Source organism: Eucalyptus grandis, chromosome 8 (genome assembly GCF_016545825.1).
Source record: "Eucalyptus grandis isolate ANBG69807.140 chromosome 8, ASM1654582v1, whole genome shotgun sequence".
Lineage (NCBI taxonomy): Eukaryota > Viridiplantae > Streptophyta > Magnoliopsida > Myrtales > Myrtaceae > Eucalyptus > Eucalyptus grandis.
In genome coordinates, this window is record NC_052619.1 from 52816029 (window position 1) to 52841865 (window position 25837).

At 37.6% G+C, this 25837-nt stretch overlaps 1 protein-coding gene and 1 long non-coding RNA gene across 4 annotated transcripts in view; both read left to right on the forward strand.

Annotated features, from left to right (window-relative positions):
- Positions 1–25837, forward strand: part of LOC104415025 — a 49131-nt gene that overhangs the window by 17880 nt on the left and 5414 nt on the right. The gene's annotated exons all lie outside the window — the stretch shown is intronic.
- On the forward strand, positions 16033–22892 carry LOC104415007. Its single transcript, XR_005545854.1, has 7 exons — positions 16033–16599; positions 17873–17952; positions 18074–18138; positions 18468–18535; positions 19060–19358; positions 20965–22290; positions 22391–22892. It is a non-coding gene; the product is annotated as an uncharacterized LOC104415007 (long non-coding RNA).

Sequence of the window (25837 nt, forward strand, 5' to 3'; positions counted from 1 at the left end):
CACATCATAAAAAATGGGCATGATCTTTTGTCCCCTAGTTTTTTGGCACTCAACCATTTGGACTAGCTCCTTGAGACACCACAAGCTAGAGGCGTAACCTTTTGAAAATATAGGTATTGAGATGTCTGATTGATTAATTGCTTGGAGAAGTTCCGGGCCAAATTCTTCCCCCTCGCAGAGCTCTTTGTCATCCTTATAAACGCGGATTCCCGCATCTATCATACTAGTGTAAAGGAAGCTGATAAAACCCGTTCGAGTATCCTCTCCTCTGAAGCTCAAGAATACTTCATATGCATATCTTGATGAATTAACCATTCCTTGACCTTCTGTCACGGTGTGAGTAAAGGAAGCGTTCCCTGCTATTCCATCATTTTTATAGGTATGTTGTGTTTCTACGCTTCCCTCCATTGATTTACTCGATTTGATCTTCAAGAAATACCGAACAGCATATTAGCAAAAGTAGTGGCAGCCAAAGATGGAAAATGTTTAGAAGCCTAACTTGCAAATGATGAAGATCTCTATAGGTCATTAAACTTAGTAGCCAGGATAAGCTAAATATGCAGAGAGTCGTGGGCCAATTTGCTACAATTGTTTAATAAGAATGATTCATTGTAGCATCACTCCAGCCTATCAAAGTTGACAATGCATGTGAACATAGGAGTATTAAATCTCAAGGGGAGTTTTAACACCTTAAAAGGAGTTTTAAATCTCCTGGAAAGAACGTTAACATAGCACAATGCTAAGTTTTCATTTAAAAAAAAAAAAAAGGTCACTCTTCTCAAATCTTGAGAACATAAATTATTTCCTAGGAGTTTTAAATCTCAAGAAGAGAACGTGAACATGTTCTCCTTTGACATAACACAATGCAAAGCATTCTTTTTAAAAAAAAAGTTCCACACTACTCAAATTTCTACAACATAAATTGTTTCTTCTTAAATGTCACTTCTGCAAATATGACCACCACTCTCTCTAGAATGGATCAAAAAATTAACCAGAGCTATTCATGTGATGGGATAGTTGTAGTTTGAAATCTTACACATTTCTAAAATTCCGTAAACCAAAAATGGAGTTTTGTTTCATGCATGCTAGATTTAAAGAACCAATTATAAACTTGAAGTATCACTTTTAAGTAAAAATTAACCGATAACTTGTGAGTCTGGTCAATTGTTAGAAAGTTATCAAAAAAAAATAGTTTTTTCATCCTCAAACCAAATAGTGGATTACCATTTTTTCTTTTAGATTTTACAAATGGGTTTAGTATTTTTGCTCATAGAATATGAATGCTTACATACTTTATTAATAGTCTCAATTGATGTTCCAACTTACAAACAAAATAACTATTTTACCCCTCTAAATCCAAATATGGTGTTAACATTGTTTCAAATTTATGAGTAGCAATGTTCATTTGTAAATACCATGTGAACGAAATAATCGATTTACCATATGATAAATACTCCTGTAACTTACGAGCAATTGTTTGCTTTTATAAGTGGGCGAGTATTTTTGGTAGTAAACTATAAGTTGCTTGCATGCTTTGTCAGTAGTCTTGGTTAACGGTAGTAACTTACAAAAAAATAACTATTTTACAAGTATAAATCCTTACTATATTATTAACCTTGTTTTGATTTTATGAGTTGCAATTTTATTGTCAGTAACGTGCTGATGAAACAACCGATTTACTTGCTTGAAATATTCTTGCAGATTATGAATAGTCATTTGCTTTTACAAGTGGGTGTGTTTTTCCTCTAGTAGATTATAACTTCCTCAAAAAAAAAAAAAAAAAAAAAAAAAAACTTCCTTACATATTTTTTACTAGTGTCATCTATTAAAAATTGTAATCCATTTGATTGCCCTAAATTTTTAGTAGATTATTAACATCATTTTGACGTCTATTTGTCAGTAACATACAAACATATTTTATGCAACTGTATGTATGCCATGATTTTGTGCATTTGTTTACTAGTGATATTGATGATTATTTGTATTGATGGAGTGTTCTACTTGTTAATATGGCCAACCGTGAGACACCAATTAGAAGCTTTGAGATGACTAAATTTGCCACACGAGACGACATGGTGGTACTTTTTGAAATGATATTGCAACATGATTGGACATTGACAAAGTTAACGAAGTATAAGGTTTGGAACTTATATAATGTACAACCAAATAATAGTGTGGTTCCGTGTTATTCAACATCCAATGCATTATATAAGGTTCAATAGCAATTTCATGGATGCTTCCAATAATTTGTTTGTTTGATAATCTAATCGTGGTGGTTGAGAGTTTGCTCTATCTAGGAAGAATGGACATAGAGTATTAGCTTCCTCTATAATTACTCTATAAAATTAGGACAGGCACATGCCATCATTGTCAAGCATCTAAGAAATAAAGATATCCACATTGAATGATTGTTGTATTAGCATTGGGCTTCAACTTCATAGACTACGATTATGAAAAAAAAAAAGAAGAAAAAGATTCCTCTCATATCTAAGCTCAAAATTGGTCCTGTTTTATATTGGTCCTAGAGATGTGCCCCTCCACTTTCCAATATACTAATAGTGTCGAAATTTTTTCTGCCAAGGACTTGCAGACATTGTGAGACCGTTAGTCTATAGGAATTCCGAGTTGAAAATAAAATACCGATACACTGCTATTCATTTGATGTGTTAAAATAAAAATTAAGTGCCAATATTGTAGCCATTACTTCAAGTATAGCTCGACGTTCAAATTGGATTTGAACAAGGGTATGAGTTTAAGTAGTTTAAATCTAGCCTCCATGACTCTGCCTTTATGATTTGATCACCTTATGTGATTCAAGGATCCTGTTGCTTTCAACTTCATCTTAAGATAAAGTGTAAAACCAATTGATGATAAGAGTTGGCAATTTACTGACCACATGGATAAAATTTCATAGGAGTTGGTTAACTATTTCATTAATATATTGGTATATTTTTTATAGTGCTGGTAAGTAAATTTAGAGGAGTTGGTAATATATTAATTCATTAAAATGTTGTTAAATTCTTGTATGTGCCAATAATTTATTTATGATTCTGGTAATAAGAGTTGGTAATTAACCACTTGACTCGTATGTCAGTGAATTCTTGATATTGCTGGTAATTTATTTAACACACTGGTAAAATTTGAGAGTGGGTAATTTAATACTTCCATGTAATGTTTGTAAATTCTTAGACTGTGTCGGTAATCTACTTACCACACTCATAAAATTTTGTAGGAGTCAGGTAATTTACTACTTTATTGGTATGTTGGTAAATTTCTAAAGATGCTGGTACTTTACTTACAGCAATGATGAAATTTTTCAAGTGAGTTAATTTACTACTTCATTGGAATGTCGGTAAAATTTAGATAATCTTGGTAATTTACTAATCACACTGATAAAATTTCATAAGAAATGGTAATTTACGAATATTTTACATTGGTGAATGGAAGAATAGCAGAGATGAGAGCTAGAGAGCTAAAGATCAGGATGCAAGAAGCCAAGCCTTGAATCAGACAATTACTACAGTACTGTGGAATATTTGGAAGTCAAGAAACCAGGCCATCTTCAAGAATAGAAAACCAGAACCAAGCAACCTTGTAGAGTTTGCTTTAGCTGGGTTGAAGAGTTTGAACAGATGGAACCCAAAATCGAGCGAATCTAGTAACACCAGCGACGGATCGTCACGATTTTGGAACCCACCGCAGGCTGGAACACTAAAGATAAACATAGACGGTGCCTACGAACCTGGAGCTACTGGAGGCTCGATCGCTTGCGTCTGTCGTGATTCCGGGGGGAGGTTGGTGGACGGAGTGGTGCAAGCAGTAGTGGCGCCTCCTGCGTTTGGGGTTGAGGCTCTTGCCCTCTTATAGAAGCCCCAACTCATCTGTATCCTCGAAGAATAGTGCTGCTGTGCCAAAAAAATAAAAAAGAACTATTGATCAAATGGTGGCCGCCTATCAATCAACTATCAAGGTAATTAACCCACCCGGGACCACAACCTTCACTCATGGCAAGAATCCAAGGAAAATCTCGTCAAGAAAGCAAAGTGATAATGAAAAGAAATAAAGCAATCAAAGCAAAGAAAAAGAAGATGGGTCATTCCTAATGTGGAAAAGAAGACCCGCCAATGCTTTAGCGTGTGCCTTTGGTCGTCCAAGTCTTTGGAGACTTGGCTCAATCATGGGTGTGAATCCTTCTTGGAGCAAAGCTGGCTCATCATGGACGGTTGGTAGTCCAAGTCTTCGTAGACTTTGACTTTGCCCTTCTAATCCAGTGATGTTTCGGTCTTCATTAATTAATTATTTCAAATAATATAAATGATAATGATCATTCATTTTTCAAAATAACAAAATATTAACTTTAATAAAAGTGGGATGGAATATATTCTTGTTTTGCCTTTTCCTTTTTCTCTATGCGCTTGAGACCTTACATTGTCCACCTTCTTTTTGGCATTTCACTTTTCTTTTCTCCTTTTCGGGACAAGAAAGAATATGAAGGGATATGATTGTTCACTTTGGATCTCTTTATTGGCATCAATTATATGGTCTATCGGCATACAAATCTGACATTTATCAACGTCTTTTTTTTTGGTTTGGATTCATCAACAACGTTAGCGTGCAAACACTCATACAATTTTGTTCTAGAGGGTAATACTTTTCCCAAAAAAAAGAAAAAAAAAATGGAATTGCCCCTCATGATCTTCCTTATTAGTTTGATGCAAAAAAAAATAATAATAATCATATTTGGGAAATTTGTTTATGTAATTTCCAATGTTTGAATCACGTGAAGCTATTTGATCCATAAAAATGTTTACCACGGGCTAAAAGTAATAAATAAGCTTAGAGAAAAATGACTTGGCAAGAAGAATCATTTTCCCTTATATCAATCATAATTTCTTTGTAATCGTTGTTATTTTGATGGATTATAGAATAAACGACAATGATGTCATATCCAGTTTATTAGTCATTACATGTTACTTTTAACTATACAAGCCACATTTAATGAATTCACTTATTACAAATTATGATAAAATCAATTTCTTCAACTTGTTTTCAGCACAATCAAAATTTTGTGTTTACTTTTTCTGAGATTGAATTTCCTAAAACATTTTCCCGCAACAAAAAAAATTCTCAGTGAGATAAACACAACCTAAGAAGTTTGTTTTCACATGATGTTATTCGATTGAAAGAAATGGTAAGATGGAATTATCAATGGATATGCGAATTGGACATCAATTTGTTGTCATATGATTATTGGGGGTTGAATGAGAGAATAATGAATCGGTGTAGGATTTTACAGAATGATCTTAGTGAAATATTTTTACAATAAAATCTCTACGTTTATGGAAGTCTGATTGGGAGGCACAGAGTGCCAAATAAATGGATCATTGGTGTGATTCCTTTAAAAATATATATGTATTTGATTCCTTTTAGCAAGCTAGTTATCATGGACTTAAAAATAGTCCAACTCTTCGTTGACTTTGACTTTGCCCTTCTAATCTCGTGATGTTTTAGTCTTCGCACCACCCCGTTTGCTGTTCTGTCTTCTCTCTTTCTTAGAGTGGTAGCTAATGCGATTTTAAATCTAATGATAGTATTTCGATGCAATGCAAAACTATATGTATACATCACTTTTGTTCTTTTCATTCAGTTAAATTAGACAATATCAACTTTTCTATTGATTGATGACATGATTGGCTAGACTATTTAAAGATCAAAGTTTTTCTAAACAAATGGTATTTGTTTTGCAAGTATTTTTCAAGTTTCTAAATCAATTCGTGGCTACTAAATTTCTTATTTCACGATAGAAAGTAGCCACTTCGCAACTAAAGTTTCACGATATTGACTCGATAGAAACCAAAATAGCCAAAGTCAACTTCTTTCAACCATTCTTTAGCCAACCAAAGTTACTTGTAAAAAGTTGGCCCTTACAATATCATAAGCTTTTCACGATCTAGATAACGATCAATTCCATGATGAATAAACAAAGCATTGCCTCCTCTTCATTGATCTCTCTTGATCTTCTCTCCGAGAAAAAAAGCTAGAACTATATAGCAGCAAAATCAGTACAACACATTGTAAAATCAAAATCACTTTTAGAAGCCAGAATTACAAATGGAGATCTCCATGGGTCATTAAACGTAGAAGATAGGATTGGCTAACCATGCTGAGAGTCGGGGGCCAGTTCGTATTTTAATGATATAGTCTTTGTAGAGTTTGCTTTCACCCTGAAAGGGAACCGCACGATGTCCAATGCATCTTCCTTCTTCCTTTAAATTACCCGACGACACTGTGTCGCGATAAATGCCCCTGCCATTGCCCACAAATTTACAAGAATGACAGGGCACGGGACCCACTCACAGCTTTGCTTGTACATAATTGTAGTGTCACTTTTGAGATGGGTGTGTCCCAGTCGGGGAAAAAGTATCGGGGCTATTTTGGGGAAAACGCCCCCTTCTGTTTTCGTGCTCTCCAAACCTGAAAAATACAATAGAAGTTTAGGAAAATATGGCAATTTCAATGGGGACGCGCGGGCTGAAAATCCATCATTTCGGGGTTGCCCTGCCAAATGCGGCATGTGGACTGGATTACACCTCTCTTCACTTCCTATTCTTCGAGCAAGTCTTGCCCGCTCGCGCACCGGGGCATGTGAACCCGACTCATGCATGGATGGATCATGTGAATTCTCCATACGTTCCATCTCATCCATCGAATGACCCCAGATTGATATAGCATCTTCTTCCTATTAATTGGCTCCCGCTTCACTGCACCCGATATCATCAGTCCCCTCATGTGAGTCATGTGACCACCGACTGTTGATAGCTCTACTTTCCATCCACCGAAATCACGGCCACCTATCCTTTTCCACCTGCTCCTCGCCTCTCTCCCCTATCAATTGCGTTTTGTCTTTTTGCTGCTGCCAAAATACCTAAATGCCCTCTTGGCGAGGAATATATTTATCCTTTTCTTTTTGGGTATTGATTTTAATGATCAACAGGACGAGGGCCTCTCTTCGTTCCTAAAAAAATCAAGCGAATTAACCAAGTCAAGCCCTGACACCACGGCCATTCAACCACAGATTTGTGGCCATGCAAGGCTAGCGACCTCTTTCCAGTCACGAGTTCCATGGACATAGGTCATGAGAATCTGTGCAGAAAGAAAAAGAGACAAAGGCATAGAGGACATACTTGAGTGGGTGAGGCATTAACTCGCCGGTGGATTGATGCATGAAGTTGAGGGCTAGTGATGGCAATGGGTGGGCAGCAAATTCGACGACATTGAGTGGGCGATTCCATAAAAAATCCTAACCTTTATATTTACTGTATTACCAATTATCCAAATTGTATTTTTATCATCAAAATCCCAAACTTATATGATAACCAAAAAATATGTTCCATCAAAGTATGGTTTGAGATGAATTGTCATCTTGTTTGGACAGCGACAACTTAAAAATCTGAATTTTGCAATTTTTAGAGTCAAAGTTTAAGCTTTTGAAAGAAAACTGGACTAAGCAACTTTTAGGGTCCAAGAAGTGAGATAATCCACTTCGCGGTCTTTCTTGCAAAAGAAACGAGCTACAATTTAAACTTCAAAGGAAAAGTGGGACTGGAATACAAATTCTTGCTTTGCTTTTATCCTTTTCCGCTTTGCGCTTGAGACTCACATTCGTCCACCTTGATTTTAGCATTTCACATCTGGTCTTACTCCTTTTCGGGAGAAGAAAGCATATGATGGGTCTCTCTTTATTTGGATGAAGAGACGAAAGTATTCAACATGGCCAGGTTTAGAATTTTATCTTTCCTTTTATTTAGTTTATTTTCTAGGTAAACTTTGTTTAAACCCCACGACAACTCCTTCCACATTGTTCCTTGACCTTTTCGCACGTTTCTTCCTTTGCTCCAAATCCTTGATTTTCCCCTCGTTGTCACTGCTCTTTGCTCACACGCCTAGAAAACCCTAACCCATGCCCATGGCCATGGTCATTCCCGGTGATTGACGAGCTGACCTCCTCAAAGTTGCCGGGGAGTGCATGATTGATGTGAATGCTCCAACACCACCAAGACCTTCAGATTTCGATGGGTACGATGTGGACTAAATGAACCAATTTGTATTTGATAAGGACGACATGGAGGAAACACATGGTGAGGCAGCCAAGGAGGAAAAATAAAATCCCGCAAGATCCAAAGGTGTAAAATTGTTTGGTTCCAGAATTCATGGGCTCTTAAGTCTTTTCATACGTCCATCCAAATTTGACAAAAGGAAAATTTAAAATTGAAGCAATTAATCGCGATTGACTCAATGAGTCAAAAAAGACTCTTGGGAAATATAAATTCATCGATTCGAGACCAACATAGATCAAATTTGTTCTCCGATAGCTTTAATTTTGATTAAACTCCACTAAACTTTTGTTTTAGTAAAACGAAACTCCAAAGGTATCGTTGCAGATTTTTTTTTTTTTTTTTTTAAATTAAGACTCTTTGCATTCAAATTGAAATTAAGTGTCCTCCAATACAGCTCAGAAGCTCCAGGAAGAAGAGAAAATAGGTGGAATCCCATTGCCTTAACTCCTCTCTTTTTAAAGGAAAAGAGAGACTTTTCATATGAGATGTGGGCCTTAACTATCAAAGACCTTTATTCTTCACCATAGAAATATCAAGGAAATAAAAAGGAAAGATCTTTTTGAATGACTTTTGGGGAGGTCATTGTACTTAGAAGCCACAGGATTGGCTGAATATGCAGAGAGAGTCATGGGCCAATTTGCTGCAAAATTTGGTCAATAAGGATGACTCCTTGAAGCATCGCTTTAGCCCGTCGAAGTTGACAATTATGTACGTTTCTTAACGCGGAAAATCACTGGACCATATGATGTAGAAATTTTGGGATTAGAATCGACTTTTGCCTCCCAAATAAATGGTGGATTCATTCAAAGTCAACTCAACAAAAGCATACATCAAATTTTCACAATTGACCACTCTATCAGTTTGGGGTTTTATTCTTTATTTATCACATGTGTACTGGTTTGTGTTTTTTCTTAGTATTTATTTGATTTAACGGAAATTAATGGAGGATAAATTTATCACAAATATGCCAATTTGGAGTTTTTATGATCAAAAAATTAATTTTGGATAAATTTATCATGGATATACTAGTTTGAGATTTTTCGTGGTATTAACCCTAAAAACAATAAGCTTAGAGAAAAATGACTTGGCAAGAAGGAATCATTACCCTTGTTTTCTTGCTAAGCTTTGAATTGAGAAGAATATACTTTATTGATGCTCAGTTTGTCTACATTTCCAAAGCACGATTATATCTAATATTTTACAAATATGATTTCATAATTTCTATCTTAATTTCTTTGTAATCAATGTTATTTTGATGGATTATAGAATAAATGAAGAAGATATCAATTCTAGTTTATTAGTCATTCCATGTTACTTTTAATGATACAAGCTGCATTAGTGGATTCACTTATTACCAATTACAATAAAATCAGTTTTTTTCAACTTGTTTTCACCATAATCAAAATTTTCCGATTCCCTTTCTCTGAAATTGAATTTCCTAAAAGCATTTTCCAGTCACAAAAAAAAAAAAAAAAATCTCAGCGACATAAAGACATCCTTAGAGGTTGTTTTTATTTGATTTTCGAATCCATATGAAATTATAGAATCAGAGGAAATCATGAAATGAAATTATTGATGAATATGAGAATTGGAAATCAATTTATTGCCATGTAAATTTTGCAGGTGAATGGGAGAACGATGAGTCGGTGTTGGATTTGCAAAGTGATCTAGTGACATTTTTTCCCTTCTTTTTGATAAAATCTCCACGTTTATGGATGTCTGTCTGCAAGGGACAAAGTACCAAATGAATGAATCATTGGTGTGATTCCTTCCTGAGCAAAGCTGGTTTATCATGGACTGTTGGTAGTCCAAGTCTTCATAGACTTTGACTTTGCCTTTATCGGTACGCTGTTCTTTTATTTATTTATTTTCTTTGGAGAGTGGTAGATAATGCAATTTTAATCTAATGATTTTCTTTTGATGCAAGGCAAAACTATATGTATACCACATTTCGCTTAATAACTAAAATTTTATGTTTCACGATAAAAAAAAATAGCTACTTCACAACTGAAGTTTCACAATACTAACTCAGCAATAACCAAGGTAAGTTGCATTATCAACCATTTTTTAGCCAATAAAAGTCACTCATAAAGCGTTGATATGTACAATATCATAAGCTTTTTACAGTCTGGATTATGATCAATCCAATGATGAATAAACAAGCATTGCCTCCCCTCCATTGATCTCACTTGATCTTTTCTTTGGGAGACGATTCAGACATGGAAAAAAGTTCAAAGGCCCTACTTATCAAGTGTTGCTAGGCCCAAAAAAAAAAAAAAATCCTTGATCAAGTGGTGGCCGTGAATCAATCAGCTATCAAAATAATTAACTAACTGGCCTATGAGGATCCATGGAAAATCTTGTCAAAAAAGCAAAGTGAACGTCCCAAAGAAAAAGGATCCAAAAAGAAGACCTGCCATTGCTTTAGCAAATCTTGTTGGTTTGATTTTGTCAAAAAGCGGTGGCCGTGAATCAATCAGCTATCAAAATAATTAACTAACTAGAGACCTCAAACGTCCCTGAGGATCCAAGGAAATCTTGTCAAAAAAGCAAAGTGATAATGAAAAGAAATAAAGCAATACAGCAAAGAAAAATAATATGGATCCTAGTGTGGAAAAGAAGACCTGCCAATGCTTTAGCATGTGCATTTGGTAGTCCAAGTCTTCGTATGCTTGGGTCAATCATTGGTTTGATTCCTTCTTGGAGCAAAGCTGGTTCATCATGGACTGTTGTCAGTCCAAGTCTTCGTAGACTTTGACTTTGAGTTCAATGCCATGATTTTCAGTCTTCTTGCACTGCCTGCACTTTTTCCCTCTCTTTTTGACTATTCTGTTTGATTTTTTTCTCTCATTCAAAGAGTGGGAGCTAATGCTAATGCCACGTTAAGACAAGGCACATGAAGCTTAGGTTTTAGATTGTTGGTATCCTTATAAAAATCACATCGACAGATCTCACGCAATTCTTAATCTAATGAATGTATTTTGATGCAATGCAAAATTATATATATGCGACATATTCCATTTCCATTTAGTTAAATTAGATCGTTCCTACTTTTTTATTAATTAATGATATGATTGGCTAAACTATTTAAGAAAAATGCTTTTTTGGATAGATAGTGTTTCTTTGCAAGTATTTTTCTATTTTTTAAATAAATTTTGTGGTAAATAAACATTCCATGTTTCACAATAGAAAAAAAATCTCGCTAGATTTAGAGGTGCAAAAGATCTTCCATTTCATAATTCAATGTTCTTAAGTCTTTCTAGGCATAAATCCAAGTGTGACCAAAAAAAAAATTTAAGATTGAAGTTATTAAATCAATGACTTGATGAGTCAAAAAACACTTTTGGATGTATCAAATTTCCATTTGAGATCATTTTCAAGATCAATTTGTTCACTTGCTAAATATTAAATCATGATTTTATCATATCACTCTATTGAACTTTTGTTTTAGTAAAACGAAACTCTTGTCACAATTTTTTTTTAAAATCAGACTCCATCGATTTGAATCCAGATTGAGGTTGCTCCTTTAGCTTAAAAGCTAAGGAAGAGGAGAAAATACGTGGGATCCCACTGCCTAACTCTTACTTTTTTCAAAGGAAAAGAAAGACTTCCTGTATATATGCGGGCCATAATTATTGAGACCTTTGTTCATTTACCCTGGAATATGCAGACAGGTGTGGGCCAGTTTTGCTGCAAAATTGGTCAATAAGGATGCTTCCTTGCAGCATCATTGCAGCCTGTCAAAGGTGACAAATATTATGTTTCTTAGCACGGAAAATCACTGGACTATGTGGTGTAGAAATTTTCGTACGAGAATCTACTTTTGCCCCTAAATAATTCATTCAAAGTAAAGTCAACAAAAGCAGACATGGAACTTCCAAAACAAGTTCATTTCTGCCAGCCTAATTAAGGTGAACTTCGGTCGGTCCAGTTTAGTGGGCTGATTGGGCCCAGGCCGGAATTAACTCTGAAGCACAAAGCCTGGTGGAATTGTCAGCTGGATCTTCGTCAAAGCACTCCCTAGTGATCAATTGAATTGAGAAAAGATTACATTTTATTTCAGGGGTGAAGCATCCTTCGCATTTAACCTATTGCTAGTGTCAATAAATTGCTTGTCACAAAGCATTGCAATTGGACATTAAATCCATGCATCGTGCTAATTATTATACAAAACATTACTAAAACAAGGTACACAAAACCAATATGTAATCATATAAAAACTTTGAGCCAATGAAAGTGTGGTAAACAAGCTTGCGAACATGATATGACCTATTAGATCTCATTTGGAATTTAACTAAATTAGCATTTCCACATTCACGATTGTACTCGAAACCTCTATGATGACTGGCAAAAGTTTAGTGAAACCTCTTCAATGACTATAATGATTAAAAAAAAAATGTTGACTTCCCCTGAAGTCAAGTATGAAAGTTTTCTATTTCAAATAATGTTTTCGGAGGTTTGGCTCTTCACTCTCTCAACTAATGCTTGTGGGTTATCTATTACAAAGGGTCATAAAAGAGGAACCCACCCTGTGGTGGCCGAGTTGGTGGAATCGCACATTGGCCACAAGGCCGGGAAAATGATGCGCGACTAAAGTGGGGAGCCGTGGGAGGTGGGTCCCTAAAAATAAAAGCTACTATCGACCGCGAGACGGTTCCATGGTCATAAAAAAAAAAAAAAAAAAAAAAAAAAAAGAGACAAATAGAAGAACTTGTGGACAAATGAGACTATTCCACATTAAATTTTGAGAATTGGAATAATATTTTCCACACTTGTATTAATTTGAAATAAAATGATTTGGGTCATTATTTCAGATTTACCTTCAAGTTAGATAACTTCAGACCAAGTCCATCTGCAGCTGGAAACATCTTTTAGTACAATTAAGAATTGGAACGCCTCCTCTTCAAATTCTGTGAATCCAACTTAGGAGCCATGCTTTACACAAAAAACAAATTGGACATGCGTTTACCAATGTAGAGTATCCTTCTTCTTTACATTGCAATTTTGTGTTGGTTGTTGTCGTAGAGGTGATGCCATAAGTGCTGAGATACTTTCACACACATTGTAATGGCTACTTTGATGTATAAGGTATAATGAAGTTAACGTTCTCCTACGTGAAGAAAGCAAAAAAAGTTTACACGGAAAATAACAAATATTAGACAAGGAAGAAAAAAAGGGGAAAAAGTCAAGTCTAAGCACACATGGCATGCAAAGGAAATCCAATTTCGGTAAGACTGTATATGAATTGTAGTTCATATTCAAGTTGGTTTAGTGAGGGTGACTGCGAAAGTTACTGAATGGGTCAGTCTTTTCCTTTAATTTGTCCTATTTAATAAAATAAACAAGCGTGGGAGGACAATGTAGATGTTTGAGATGGACATGACTTCTTGTAACACTAGAAAACCACAGGAAGACACTCGGGACCAAGGCATGTCATGAAAGAAGCACACTAGGGGCATCGACCAATTTCAAATACAATAAGACAAAGCAGCAAATTATAAGGTATCTTAGATAAATCACCACATAATATATTGACAAAATAATGCACTTGGAATTTATATAATTTGACCTCACCTTTAGCAAATCAAGCCATTGAAACATCCAAACCAAACCAAAACAAAGAAGATCCGAACAAGGGTATTTGCAGAAAAAGAAGATTTACATAAACCTCTTTGTAATTCATATGTTTAACAGAATAGGAAGCACTTCTTCTCAGATAAAAAAAGTACTCAACAGGGCAGGTGACCATTCACTTTTCTTTCCGCATAAATTTGCCAAGTTTGATCAACCAACTCCATAATGTGCTAGTTTCCAAATCTCCCGTGGTGAAGAATGTCTATTTGTTTTAATATCCTCCACATTGGTAGATTAGAAACATCAGGATATGGTTGCTAGAGAAGATGGGCAAATTGTCCAATGATTTTGGTCGATCAGATTACCACAATGATCTAAATGAAAATCCATTAGTTTCTTCAAGCCACTCAGTAGGCCAATCTGTCCAATCGGTTGAGTTTGTTCAGCTCCAAATTCCAGTTTGAGTCTGGTGCATCTTTATCCACTTGCAGTTTCTCAAAGACTAGTGTTCAAGGCTTATGAAGGTAACAAATCGAGTTAGGAAGCTCCAAGATCCCAGCTCCTTATAGAAAAAGCCTCAACAGGGAAGTCATGTAACTGATTGAAGGTTTTGTAGTCAGTGAGGAACGATGGCAAGCACAGAGAATTTCTAGACTCTTTAATCCTTAACATTCAAGTGTCACGAGCTGATCGATTGGGATCATGACTGCGCTGCGATCAGGCACTTTTGGATTGCCTAAGTCAAGCCTTGCTTGATCGCACACTCATTCGCTCACCCGGATCTTAGAAAGAGAAAGCTTCTAGAGAGAGGAGCTCTGGAAAGAAAGGAGCTTTGTATTGTTGAAATAGTTGTATGGATAAAAAATGAGGGGAGGGCACCCCTTCTTATACCTGAGGCTCTTTGATTACATCCGTCGATCTACTTTTCATCCAGCGAATGAGATCACACTGCCTCATCTACCGACATTAATGTTAACTACCATTTACTGACATAAATAAAACTAGAGACTTCTAGAATACGGCTCAATGACGGTTTCACTTGCTCTTGAAAAGTTCTGGAAGGAGATTTGTTGGGAATCCAAGCGAGCACAGGACGTCCTCCACAGATGAGTCATGGACGTCCCTTAAGAACCTCTTGGATCGGCTTTCTTTTGGGCCGCGACACAAGCATATATGTTTCATTGATGTCCCATCAATCAATGGTTCTCTCAAACATTCTATTTACCAGGCTCCCCAGGGAGATGGTGGAGACCAATCTTTCCAAACTCACATGTACCTTAGGTCTAGCATCTAAAAGAGCCATTTTGACATCGAAAGGTCCACCTGATCTGACTGAATTGAGGTCATAAAGCAATCCCTTTTTAAGGCAAGTCCATGTCAGACTTTCCCCTTCCATCTTGGTAGTTTGTAGATGTACATTCCTGATAAGTTAGGGACTTGTTTGTCCATCTTGGTAGTTCTTACAATACTTTCTGTTCGTGTGAAGTCCTTTGAGATGCACTAACCGAGATATACTCCTTTCATCATTTTATTCAAATCATTTCACTGTTCCCGCTGCTCCATGGTTTATAGCAGCATCGTCATATGGACTACGCATCTCCAGTGATCTTACTTGTGCTTAGACTCCTCTGGAAGAAATCTTTGAACAGAACAGCAGAAGCAACGATGATAGCAACTGTCACCACACACAGGACAACCTCACGTGCGTCAATCGTTTTGCGCCAGCACAAGTGGTCCACCTTGGCACAAACAACAATTGTTGAGCTGCTGTTGCTCCTCCTCCCCCTTGGAGGCATCGGACGACGCCTGCTGGTTCCAGCTTGGTCGTCACTTCTCGTTCGAGAGAGAGAGAGAGAGAGAGGCCGAATCGGAATCCGAAGTGACGATCTGAAATAAAAATGGGAGGAGGAGAGAGTCGGAGGGGGATGGTGGGATACTCGAAGTCGTATCGGAGTCAGTGTCGGAAACTGGAGGAAGCAGAGGAGGGTTCTTTGCGTCATTTCGTATTTTTGTTTTAATTTCTTTTCACGCTTTTCCTTTTTATCTTTCGGAATTTGGTTTTTTTCCTTTCGGTTGCTCTTTTCCTTTTTCGCTACATGCGAGTGGCCCGAAGATATTCCGCCAGTAAGAGGGGGAAGGGGGGAGGGGGGATTGTATTTTCGTTTCCCCTGCTGCAGAATTGAAGGTGACAGCGTCAGCTCCCGCGCGAGACGGGACTTGCGGGTCGAGGACTAGAGGCGGTCCGACCTTCCCTTGCTGCCTGACGCAACCAATTCTTAACGTTGCAGTCTCACGTACACTGTGGAAGATTAAGTTTGAACCAAAACTGCTCAGTTTACGTACGTATACAGGCCTGTCATTGCTGTCTTACCAGCATGCTAGAAGCCAGGAAATAGTGTGACCCGCGTAACGTTAAGTCACCGCATTTGGGGGTGGGTTACAATCTTTTCACTTTCATTCTTCTGTCTTTTTCAAATTGTTTCAAGTGAATGAGTCATTTTAGCGACACTTCCTTCATTGCCCTCACGGAAATGACGAAATCACCGGACGTGACACCGAAAATGCCCGCCGACAGAGCAAGAGCCCGAGGTCGAATCAGGAAAATTCGCAAATCCGTCGTCCTCTCCTTCCCTTCCCCCTACCTCACCGAAAAACAAAAGCTCGCCGTAGCTTTCGATCGCCATCCGCCGCGAAAATCGCTATGGAGTCCACAAACGCTGCGAAGACCAGGATTCGAGGGTTGAATTCAAGCAATACGGAAGAAGACCGCAATTGATCTCTCCACCTCGCCAGGCGATCGCGCCATTTTAATTGTGTGAGATTGGAATTATGTTGTTGCTCGGCAGAATGTGGAGTTGAGGGTGATGGTTGTTCTGAAGTGCTTCATTGCCGCGGGTGGGGATGAGAGGTAATTGTTGGAATCAAAAGGATTTGGAGGGAGAGAGTGTAAACACACAAAGAAAATATATTACTCAATATGCCTTGTAAAGGCTTAATGGAGTACACACACAAGCTTTGCTAAGCTTAAAACTCTCTCTAAAATCTCACTCTCTCTTTGTCTCTCTCCCTACTCTAAATAAACTAACGTAACCCTATATTTATAAGCATCTTCACCGCCTAAACTCCTCTGCCATTATCTTCAACGTGCATGAGCCAAACTTGAACTTTTCTTCTTGGCAGTCAAAAATTATGGGCTGCGTTTTCTTCACGTCCAAGTACTAGCAAAGTTGAACTTTGCTTCTTGCTCCTTGAAGGCTCCGGTGACAATTATACTATTATTTTAATATGTGCCCATTCCTTTTCTTTGGCCAACGTGTGTCTTCTTGCAGCACACTTCTCTTTGGCGGTTTACAAACCGTCTAACTCTTGCTTTCCTTTTCTCTAGAATTCTCACGTGTGTAGTGGAGAATTCTTTCTTTGTTTTCTTCATGCTTTTGGCTTCTTGTTTTTTATATTAGGTGTTGATTCCAACAGTAATTGCAATTCGTGTTCATGTGATCGATCGCTTCGATCCTCCTACTTGATTGGGATTGGGAGTCTAGTATCGAGCATGTCAGTTTTGAGGTTGGACAAAGAGGTTTGTAGTGTGAATTTGGCGGATTAGGCATTTCGGGGTTGGGGGAGGGGGATCGTCGACCGTGTTGTGGAGCTGTAGTGCCTGATTTAATGGGGCATACTATTGCTGAATTATTTGGTTGGATTAGCTAAGCTCTTGGATTACCGAGTTTGAATCAATGCTACAACTGGAATATGGTCGATTGATCGAATTTCCATATATTTGTTTGATACAAATATTTCTTCCTGTTGTTTCTACTTTGGGGGTAAAATGTGTTGAGTGTCTCACAGTGATTGACTATCAGCTATTCGGCCTTTCTCCAGTCGAGTAATGGACTGTAGCTTGTAAGTTTCAACAGACTAGCTTTATGGGAAAGAGGAGCCTTATGTTGTTCACTTATTCACCTTTCGTTGCATTTGAACATATAGTTCTTTAAGTTCACGAACAAGGATGGCAGAAATATACTGAAATATTATTTTGAGCTAATGTTTCCTTGTGAAGTGTTCCTCTTACTTGATTGTCGAAATAGCTTGCTAGAGACATAAGAAACTTGCTCCATTGCTTGTCATTAAATGAGTTTTTGACCACATTATCAATGTGAAATTTTCTCAACTGGTAAATGTAGAACTCAGAGTGAGGTCCAAGGCTTGTAAAGCTGTTTACAATTGCACTCTTGCCATGACATTGGCGGAGTATGCATCAGCTGTAAGTGTTCTTTATAAAGATTTTCACGTTTACCTAGAGCTTGTTGTTGTTATTACTCTTCAGGTTTCACCATTTAAATACAATAACATTGTAACTAGATGCACAGCTTTTTATTTTGCAGGTTTAATGTCAGATTTGACAGAACTTAGTAGTTGGACTTGTCCTAGATGTGATGGAAAGACCAAGGTAATTTAATATGGTTTAATATGACATTGTTGTTAAGGTTGCCTGAAGAATGGATCCTCAGTACAGTATTAAATGGCCAATTCTTCTGATGAGATTTTGTGGGCATATGCTACCTCATCTTATTAGATTCTGAACTGGTAAATAATGCCTTTTGATATGAAAGCAGGGGTTTGAATTCATTGAATTCATAGTGGGCATTCAACACTGCTTACACGCAGATTATTTGGTTGCAGTGGCTTACCAATCTGCAATGCTTGCGATGCCTATATGTTTAAATTGCATCTAATTGTTTATATCTATTTCTAAACGTACATATACATTACCTGTAGGCATATGTTGGGGTGGCCAAGGATCTTAATGCTGTGATTATAGCTTTTAGAGGTGCACAAGAACATAGGTATGCATGCTAACTTTAGCAACTCTTCCCCTTACAAATAACTTGCGAAGGTTACCACCGCCCGCGGTGGTCGCGATGGTTAAGGCTTGGTACCCCATCCGCAGGGGGGAGGGTTCGAGACTCTGCGTCCGCATTGCTTCAATGCAAAACGCGTGATTTACCTGTGGCTGGGTCTGTGGTGGTGGCCCAGTCCATCCCAGGGTTTACTCTCTGCCGCGAAGCAGCGCACAGAGGTTCCTTGGGTCACCAAAAAAAAAAAAAAAAACTTGCGAAGGTTTTGATGAAAATTTAAGCTAAGAAGAGCAGCCTCCTGTGAGTGCGTACACAAGACCCATGGATCAACTATCCATAAGAAGGGAAAAGGGTGAATCATTTCCACCAAGATGTGAAAGTTACCTTCTTGTAATTGTAGATTGGTTCATGAGAAGATCACATACTTCACTAATTTTGTTCTGTGAAAAATTCTATCACCTCTCTGTCATTTGAGCTTTTCAGGTAGTGATTACTTCTATTTATGTCTACAGCATACAGAATTGGGTTGAAGATCTCTACTGGATAGTGGAAACAGCTTAACGTACTACCCGGGCATGCATGGTGCCCTGGATAGCTCTAAAGATGATATGCCTCTTGCAAGCTGTGGATTCTTCTCGGTTGGATTGAGTTACAGTCTTACTCTATTGATGTCCCCTTGTCTTGATATGACAATTCAACCCGATAGGATGCTGTTATAAGAACCAAGGATTTATAAGGGGACATCAATGTCATGGTGACAGAGTATTCTATGGGAGGGGCTATGGCATCCTTTTGCGGAATTGATCTTGTGGTAAGATAGTTAAAAACTGCTATGGTCTGGAATTGTGAATTTTATCGTTTTTTTTTTTCCTATTGTGTTCTTGCAATATTCAGATGATAATCTGTTAAGAGTCATCTAGAATTCTCTGCCAAATCTGTGTTGAAGAGTCTAGGCTCTTTATGTGGATCTTGAACTTTCTATTGCTCTCATATTTATATTCACAATTCATCATAGACAGCATCTTGTTTTCTTTCAGTTTTGGTAAGTCAAACCATAGAAAAACACAAGCAGAATGGGGTGCAATAAGCCATTTATGCTAACCACCAATTGTTTAAGTATCTAGCACTGTAAATTGAGTCTTACCCATAAAGCTATGGAGCTTCAAGTTGGTCGAATACCTAAATATAGTGGATAAGGTCACTTCCAACTAATCATTACAAAGTTTACTTGCTGGAAAATTTATGGAATTGTCGATATGTTCATGGTCTGGACACATAACTTTTTAAAGCACTCAAAGCTCAAGTTTTACGTCATGTAATCGTGAAGTGCTAATGCCTTTTAAGATAGATTATATATCAATCCTAAATTCGTGTTTGGTGTACTGTTTCTACCTAAGCCTCTCTCTAATCAAAAGAAGCAGATCCTCTTCAGTAGGACTACAAGGCCAGATATGTTGTAGGCTGGAGCCAATGCTAAGATGTCTAAATTATGCCTTTTCTCTCAGCTTTATTGGACAGAGTGTTCCAGGGTACATTTGGAGGCACCTGTTGCTCAACTAGTACCAGAAATGGTGCCCAATCCAAATTCATGTCCCATTGATTCTCTTCTCAATGACAAGTGGTGATTTTTTAGAGTTAAATTTTATCTTGAAGTCTGATTACACTAATGTTCGTGTGGCCTATGATAGGATCATAGGTTGCATGGACTTTAGACTATACCCTTTCTCAAAATATTAGTAGCAAGTATAACATCTTGTCCTAAAACTTTTAAATGATTTAAAATTTTATTTTTGTTTACTGGTTTCTTGCTGAAAATTTTGTCGAGCCAATTGTGACGTCATGCCCATTCGTTGCAGTCCTTTTTAAGATTGAGTTTCTCCTTCGCTACTTGTGACAGTAAGTTTTGTAGTTCAAGGGGCATTTATGTTATTCGCAGGATGTGACTCACCCCACCAACATTCAATTGCTTCTTGTGGAAGCAATTAAATGCGCTTCTGTTGTATATTCGCATCCAATCCCACTATTCCATATTATTAACACCTTTTTGTGGTGCTGAGGGTGGGTTTGGTTTTGTTGTGTGTGGGGCTTGGTGTTGGGAAACTTATGGATGGGATCTTGACAGAGTCAACGCTAGACCTTCAACCCTTATGGAGACAAAGGGCTGTTCTATTGTTCACCTTTGTATATGAAATGCAATATATGGTTATTGATGCATAGTGTTTTTTTCCCATCTTGGAAGGGCTATTGATGTATTGACATTCAAGTTATTTGGCTGTCTAATTATGTGTGCTGAAACTGTCTTTTCCAGACCAGCATTCGCCTGATTTACTTAACCGAAACACTTTATTTCCTGGTTAATCATGAAGCACAGAATATTCAGGTTTAAACATTTGGACAACTCTATATTGGCAATGCAGTGTTTGCATCTTACTACAGTGTTTGCATACCAAAAACATTACGTATTCCTCCTGGACAAGATTTTTGTCTTATTTGCCTCCGTACTATTTTTGGTTCCCACAGAAGACGTACCATCAATTCCCTAGAGTGGTATGGTGTTGATCTTGACAGAATATCAAATAAATTATGGGGAATTGTTGATGACTGAATTTGAGGTTTGCTTTGCATGTCTTTCAACCTGTCTAACAAGTGAAGTATCATATATTCCGGCATTCTACGTACTCTTTTTGTTCAGCTTATACATTATGACTGTCTTGTTTGTTTTTCTTCTTAACAAAGCAGGGTAGTTTGTAGGACTCATTACGTTATAAATTTTTTTTTGAGTAACTCTCATTCTTGCAAAAGCCATCATGAGTTTTTCATATCGATTCAAAAGTTTAAGACACATAATAATGTTTATTATACTCTCTCTCTCTCTCTCTCTCTCTCTCTCTCTCTCTTACACACACACACACAATGTATGTCTACTAATGCGTATAATTATTAGTGACTAGCTCAAAGATAGCCACGGTTGAACATATTAATGTGAGATGAAAATGATTTGATTCCACCTGCTTCTCTACTAACTAATCATACTCGTAACGGTTTTCATGTAATTGGAGTCTTCCCTTTATTGTAGGTATGGCTATATAACATAGGATTTAGTAGTTATCAGGTTGATAAAGTTTGTGATACCTCAGGAGAAGATGCATCATGCAGCAAGTGATGAGCTAATTTCAGTCGAAGCTACTTGTTCAAACAATTATTTTGTGGATTTATCATGCAAGATGCAATAAGTCGTGATGGACCAGCTTGTTCTAGAGAATGTCTGTCCTTTGTTACTAGGAATATTTGTGGACAACTGATCAGGGTATTTTCCTGCAGATTGGTACCGGTAACAGCATTGTGGACCATTTAGTCTTTCTATAGTGTGCAATTAGTGGCTAAGACATGAGAATCGTGCAAAATCGTCATGGACACTATTGACGGAATGTGGAAGCGAAGATGTCAAAGGTAGATGTGTAAATGTTGCAACTGTGACACTTGCATGGTTAGGCAATTAACCGGTTTTTATAAGGTGAAACAAAGACTGCGTTCACAGACCACTTCTCAATCTATGACACCTTACCTTCTCTTACAGGCACATTGGCACATAAGATTTCTTGGCAGAACTAAGTACTTCAACTATTTCCTCGTAGGGAATTGTGCAGATGAACTGTTAAATCAAACCATCTCGGAGACAGATGATGACTTTTGTCTTGCATCATTTCCACTGGCAACCTTTGCAAAATTTTTACTCTTAGGAGGTAAACTATTTATATCATCTTGGCTTTGATATGTAACAATGATCATATCAGCATTTGGGACAAGAGTCGTAAGCTTTTACCTTCTTTTTCTAAAATGCAGGAATTAACATTAGTGGAAACCTGGAAAGTAAAAAACTTGGGGGGAAACTTCTGCCACTGATAAGAAGGGAAACAGAACTGAAATTAGATGTCTTGCTGACAGGTACCTGTTCAAAACGTCAAAAGTGAGCATTACCAAAGTGCTAAGTAAGCTCATGGTGCTACACAAGTCAGGTCTAAAGTACAATGCCAAATGTTTACTAATGTTTCAAAGATCCAATCTAGTTCAAAAGCAGATACTCAACCAGGTCAGCCAAGCCACATCCCAAATTGCACAGAAAATTCGGGTGAATTACATTTTGCGGCCAAGTTTTTGGCATAATGGCAAGCTACCCATGATGTTTCAAGTTTTGCATCCTAGACTTTTTGAAATTGGACACCATGTGCAGCAAAATGTTCTCGTAAATCTGACCACGTGATTGCCCGTGACTAGTTATTGGACATATATCATCTATATATGTGGGGAAAAAAACAGGGACTACCCAAAAGCATATTTTAAAACTATCTATTGATATGCATTTGGCGTTGATCCAGTCAAATTCTCGTCGGAATTGTAGTCACATGCTCTCAAGTGCAATATATTTTTTCTAATTATTCTTCTACTTACTATATGTATGTGCTAATATGACAAATTTCCTCCGTACTGAGTCACGTTGCTGGAGCTCCAAGTGGAAATCGATCGAAGTCAATCCAGGGAACGCATTGCAATCTATTTCTAAAATTCATGGGCAAATTGCAAAAATTGAAACATCACTGGCCAATAGACGACAACTGTAAAAGCTTGGGGGGCAATATGTAATTTGCCCCAGAAAATTTACGTAGTTTTCAGACCAGTAGATCACTAGCAATTATTAGACCAACATCAAACCTCAAGAACCTTCGGAAGCTAATGGAGATGGTACTATCAGCATCACCAATAACCACAACAATGAGACAGCAAAAACAAACTGAAATAAGTTGAAAAAAAAAAAATCGCATAAAAATGCAAAAGCTGCTACTGAGAGCAACTTGACAACACATCGAAAAAAAGCGAACTCGATTACGCGTCCACCTAATTAATTCCGGAATACAAAAGCGGCAGGAAACCAAAACCAAGTATCGCTGGCCTGAACTCTTTATTAACCCCGGACAGCTCATCTAGTCAATCTAGACATTTGAAATCCTCATTTGGCGGTGCTGTAGCTTTCCGATGTACTCACAAATGCATGCTTTAGCGATGCTTACGCAGTTCATCCATTCCTATATCTACCCAGACTAATGCCGCAAACGTGACCATTTTTTTACTTTAAAACTGCCAGAACATGTACTCATCTCTCAATCAAATCCTTAACATAGCCAAAAATTCGCTCTGTTCGATCAATCATCACACATATTTTCCAACACAAACATTCTGAACCAGCATCTCCAGTCCCATCCGGCAGAATTCATAAATCCAGGCACTAAACAAATTGAAAGTAGACCAATTTCTTCCCTTTTTTTTCCCTATCAAGTCGATGAAACGCCACTCCTCGATCAATCCACGGAAAAAAAACTGAACATTTACCACAACCCAATGGACCGAAAAACACCTCCAGCACCAAAAACACGAGCACGTTCGTCCCAGTCTGGGAAAAAGCTAACGTCCAAGCTGACAATATGCCTCGAAAATACCGCCAACGATCAAGCGCCTATCGAACAAAACCAAATCACGCAGAATCGACACTCCCCATCGTCCAAAAACGCATCAAAGCCTCGTTAGTGGCTTAAAGAACAATAACATATCTTCCTTTGACTTGTCAGTGGGGCAGTGGGGTGCATATCCTGAAAAAATGCAGCTCAATCAAATGAGTGATGCCGCTTAGCAAATGAAAGCCTTTTATTGATCAAGATGCCACGAGAAATTTTACTGGCCCAAGTACTACTTCCAAGAACAACTTCAATTCGGCATTCGGAACTTTATTTGACACTTCTCTCAACTATCCTACCTACGGTACATCAAAAAGAAAAACAAATACGGTGGGAAAGAAAGTAGAGACCCAATCAAAAGGCATTGGAACAGTGGATAAAGCACGACAAATGAACATAAGCAGTACGGAAAATTTTAAAAGACAAACGAAAGAACAAAAGGGAAAAATCGAAAAGAGGAAGCATCTCTGCCAATAAAATGCATAATCAAAAGATATCCTCCCCTTGCAAGTAAGAGAATATTAAAACCTATCACTCTGAAGAACAATTAACTCCTACAAGAATAAGCTGAACAAGCTTCTTCCCCATTATTTTCCACTCGTACACAAAAATAATCAACTAAGTGATAAGAAAAACTCAAGAACCAGATAATAGAAGGCAGGTAGTGCAGCACATTAACACAACATTACGTAGACTTAAAAGGCTAAATGATTACCCAGCTGAAGCTAAACAGAAACTAAACCAAAAATAAAAAAAATGTCCATGGAAAACAGTTCTGAGGAATGCGCACCGGAATGCCGAATTCTTTAGCAACCTCCTCCTGAAAAAATACAGCAGTTTTTGTTATCACTTGGTATAATATGTGTTCAAGAAATCCGTGAAACTGCAGACAGAAAAGACAATCGCCAGAGATGACCAAAAGCTAGTTTGCTAGAAATGGTGATACTGTTCCGATAGGATATTGCAGCGTAATTTGACTGTGACAAAGTCAACGATGCCTGGGGTACACCGTCTATTCGTTTCTAATGTACAGCCAAACAGCAGTGTCGTTTCGTGCTCTTCAGCATCTAATGCATAATGTAAGGTTCATCAGCGATATCGTGGATGATTCCAACAATTTATATTCAATAATCTAACCGCAACGATTGAGAGTCCACTGGGGAAGAATGGACGCAAAACATCAGATCCCTATCCGAAATTAGGACGGGCACATGCGCACATTGTCAGGCATATCGGAGATAATGAACCCCTCACTTCCCCATTCTATGTTGGAAGGATGGCCACTGGGGCGAATCTCAGTGGTTAAACACTATTAATGATTGTTCAATAAGTTTTAGCACTAGGCTCCAAGCTCATCATAGACTGCAATTTAGGGGGAAAAAAAAAGGAATGGCTCTTCTCATATCTAAGCACGAAAATTGGTTCTTTATATGTTGCAACAGTCTCAAAATTTTCTCTGTCAAAGACTTGCGGACATCGTGAGACCATTAGTCTATAGGAATTTCAAGTTCAGAATAAAATACCAATACACTGCTATTCATTTGATATGTCAAAACAAAAAATAAAGCACCAATATTCTGGTCATTATTTCAAGTTTAGCTCAACCGCATTTGAACAAGTACTAAGTCCTTTAAAATCTAACTCTGCGACTCTATCATTATGATTTGACATGTGATTCAAGGTCCCCTTGTTTTCAACTTGGTCTTCTGATGAGTGTAAAACCACAAGGCGATAGCATATACATGGATCCAAGCAAAATTCAATATTGAAAAGACCAAATTAT